Source organism: Lathamus discolor, chromosome 16 (assembly GCF_037157495.1).
Source record: "Lathamus discolor isolate bLatDis1 chromosome 16, bLatDis1.hap1, whole genome shotgun sequence".
Lineage (NCBI taxonomy): Eukaryota > Metazoa > Chordata > Aves > Psittaciformes > Psittacidae > Lathamus > Lathamus discolor.
The window spans coordinates 4,702,728-4,706,286 of NC_088899.1; the positions used below are offsets into that span (position 1 = coordinate 4,702,728).

General features: G+C 47.6%; 1 long non-coding RNA gene across 1 annotated transcript; it reads right to left on the bottom strand.

Annotated features, from left to right (window-relative positions):
- Positions 1–326: 326 nt before the first annotated feature.
- On the bottom strand, positions 327–2,341 carry LOC136022630 (uncharacterized). The gene is made up of 3 exons (XR_010616237.1): positions 2,186–2,341; positions 1,171–1,286; positions 327–453 (listed from the first exon to the last, which is right to left on the bottom strand). It is a non-coding gene; the product is annotated as an uncharacterized LOC136022630 (long non-coding RNA).
- Between the last annotated feature and the right edge of the window lie 1,218 nt (positions 2,342–3,559).

Here is a 3,559-nt window from a genome sequence, read left to right on the forward strand (position 1 = left end):
TGGGTACGTGGGATGGATGTCCTTTCCCTTGGTTTGTTTTATTCTGTTGCCATTCCTTTGCTCTCCTTATGCTGTGCACACTGGAGGATCTCCTGCAGCTACCAGTTGGTCACTGCAGTGGGCTTTGCTGTGAGGAACAAGAGCTGCTGCCAGGCAGGAGGGAAGCGCCAGGCCCTCAGCCAGAGCAGGGTGTGCGGGAGGCGTAGGCTCCAGGCAGCCACTCATCAAACGGCTTCCCAGAAAAGCCTCTGCACAAGGGATTGAAGCAGCACTGCCTGTGAGAGGAGACCCGGGAAGGATGTGTCCAGAGCTGCTGTTTTTAAACGAGGTTATTTGGAGCCGGTTCACTGACTGGCCTGGCAGGGTTATGTGTGTAGGAGGGAGGTCGTGTTACAGCTTTCAGTGCTAAAGCTGTAGGGTGTGATTTCTGCTTTCCCTGTGTCCATGCGGGCTCTGCGGAGGCAGGACAGATGAAGGTCAGCGAACTTCATACCGCTTGGATCTTTGGCCTAGTGTACACTCTGCATGCAGTGGCCCCTCACAAAAGCAAAGATGTGCAGCAATAGAAAATAGCCATAAGGGCAGACTGCAGCTCCGCACCTCCCTGTCCAACCCGTGTGACATTTACCAGGCCTCTGGTGACTTCTTCAAATACTCAGCTCTTACAGAAGCATCTTCACTCACTTCATGCGCTTGGTACTGCCAAGCAGACATGTAGCAGCCCCTGAAGTTTGATATTTGAGCTCTCATAATTTATGTGCAAACAACTTAGGGGATGTCTTGCTGCAGGCAGCAGAACTGACTAAACTGACTCCTCAGTCATCACACCTACAGCCCAGCAGAGCAATTTAAATGTTCATAGATTTTAGTTAAATTCAATACATTGCAGCAGCTCATGTAGGTTCTTTAGGCAAATATCAAGTCTAACTGTTAACACTTCCATTTAGTTCGCTATTTGCTGTAGGGTATAAGACCACATATCCCAGTTTATCCCCACTAAGAATGTTCAGGAACAAGTTGCAAGCTATTGAGAGTTTATACAATGTCAGTAAAGTAGCTATAGGCTATTTATGGTCAGCACTGCCTCTAAAGAATACTAATGAAAGGGGAGGACTCTGCCATAACATAAAACCATATCGGTTGGAACCAAGATTTTGATTAAAACTGTACCTTTTCAGCTGAAAGCTCATCTGTACTAGAGGCAGTTCTGAACGTGAAGGTCTGTCCGCAGTGCCCTCTGGTGGAAGCACAGGAAGGTGTTGGGTTTTCTCCATCAGGTCACCATTCTGAAATAATTACATACATTAAGGTGACAAAAGTGCTTTTCCATCACCAAATCCGAGGTTGGCAAGGCCTCTGCTAGGTGATCAAGAGGATATGGCTTTCCATTTTTGCTAGGAGATCAATTATCCCAGGGAGAATTACCTTTTCCCTTATTTACCATGGCCAGCAGCAGAGTGGAAGCAGTGAAAGACTCAAATCTTTCTTGCCAAGCTCACTAAGGAGGCCGTTATAGCTGTTTCCAGCTGGGTGTCTTGACAGAGCAGCCTGAATGTGCTCCAAGCTCCATGACAGGCCTGCTTGCCTGAGGACCACTGTCACGGCAACAGAACAGCAACAGGTAACTGACTCCAGACATTTATGCATTAGCTAGAAACTTACTCTGGGAGCAGAATGTATGCAACGTCCTCTGGCCCATCAGTACAATGGGTACTGTACAATCAGTACAGTCAGTACTGATGGGCCAGAGGACGTTGTATGCATTCACTGGAGCAATGCAGAAGCTAAATTTATACACCATTACATAGCCTGTGATGGTCATCTGCCTTCTAGATTAAAGGCTACTTGCAGCTACGCTTGCCTCTACCTCTCATTGCCCAGCAGAGAGCACTGTAAGAGCACTGTTAGAAGCAGAGCTGCTTTATTGCAGTGAGGCATTGGGCATACAAATCTGATCTTTCACAGATCCTGCACATGTTCTCTGTCCATTTTTTTTCTATACAGGCCTATCATCCTCCCTGGACACTTTGAAGTTACTCTGCCTTGTGGCTTCCTCTTCACAAAACACATTTCAAAGGGGAGATCAGTTCTAAAAAGTTCAGGCGTTGCTGTTTCTGAAGCCCTGCAAACAAAGCCATAGGTACTGTTGGAGCACCTCATTTGAGCCAGACAGAAAAAGTATTACCTGTTTCCTGGCTGTCATCACCTTTAGTTTCATTTCCCTCAGCCAGGTGGAACGAGGAGGTATGCTTGCTTGTACTAACAGCTGTAGATTGGTCGGTGCAGGGGGCTGCCTCTCGTTCCTCATTGTTTTCCAGTCTTGATCTCAAACTGGGAAAAACACTGACTGTCCAACCTCCCACACTGCTTCACGTGCCCAGTGGGATACTGTTAGAAAGTCAATCTCTTTCTTGCTTCAGTCATCCATTGAATTTGAGCTCTTGGGGTACCCTACACTATGACCTGTCTGCTCTTCTATCACACAGTGCACTTCACCTATAGGACCTGCAAGAGTGAGCAATGCGGAGTGAGTCCAGGAGGTGCAGCTACAGGCGGGGAAATCAAAGAGGAAGACAGGTTTCATGGTTATGCTGTGAGTATATCAAAGCACCAGGAGAGTGGGCCAGATCTGGGAAAGCTCTATGTTCCAGACACTGTTTGCATAGCATGTTGAGGATTTCCAGGGAATTTCATGAAGATAAATATTCACAGAAGCACTGTGGCCTCCACAGATCAGACACCACAGGAGCCACATCAGGGGAAGTTCCTAAATTACTCCCTTGCCAGTACAGCATGAACCCAACCAGGAAGGGGTTGAGCTGGCTATTCCTGGGACTTGTTTTGTCTGGTGGCTTCCTACAAACTGGAGCAAGGACTCACCAACTTGTTCCACATCATTAGCGGCTGGCAGCTTCCCAACCATTACCAGTGTAGTCTGGATTTCACCCAGCAACTTGGAGATGAAAGACATTGCAGCACCACTGCACTCACTGTTTTAGGTCCCAATCCAGCTCCTACTGAAGTCAGTTACTCTTTTTCCACTGAGTACAGCTGGAGCTGGGTCTGACATTTCTGTAACACTTCTGTCTCAAGTCCTCAGCTTGCTGAAATGTTGGTAAAAGAGTCCAACGCAACAGATAGGTGCCTGCAGCTCAGCTATTTTCTGGCATTCAAATTGAAACCAGCACCACAGTCAAGCAAGAGCACGAAGAATTATGTTTCTTTCCTGCAAACACAGACGCTCTGAGCTTAGAGCAGCCAAAGCACCTGGTGAAAGGCATCCAGAAGCCTGCACTAAGCGGCTGTGTGTGGAGGCTGACACACATGTGAAGCTCTGTTCTCTTGCCCAAAGTGCATCCCTGCCAGAAGCATCATCAAAGAAATCTCTCTGGTGGTGATGAAGATACTGACAATGCTCAGCTGCCCTAAGAATGGCTGAGGTCATTGCTCAGAATCAGGGAGGAGCCCCGGGAGAAGTGTATGTCTGAAGGAGTAACCAAAGTCCAGGGTGTAGGAACATGCAGGACATAGCTGTATTTTTACACGCATAGCAAGGAGC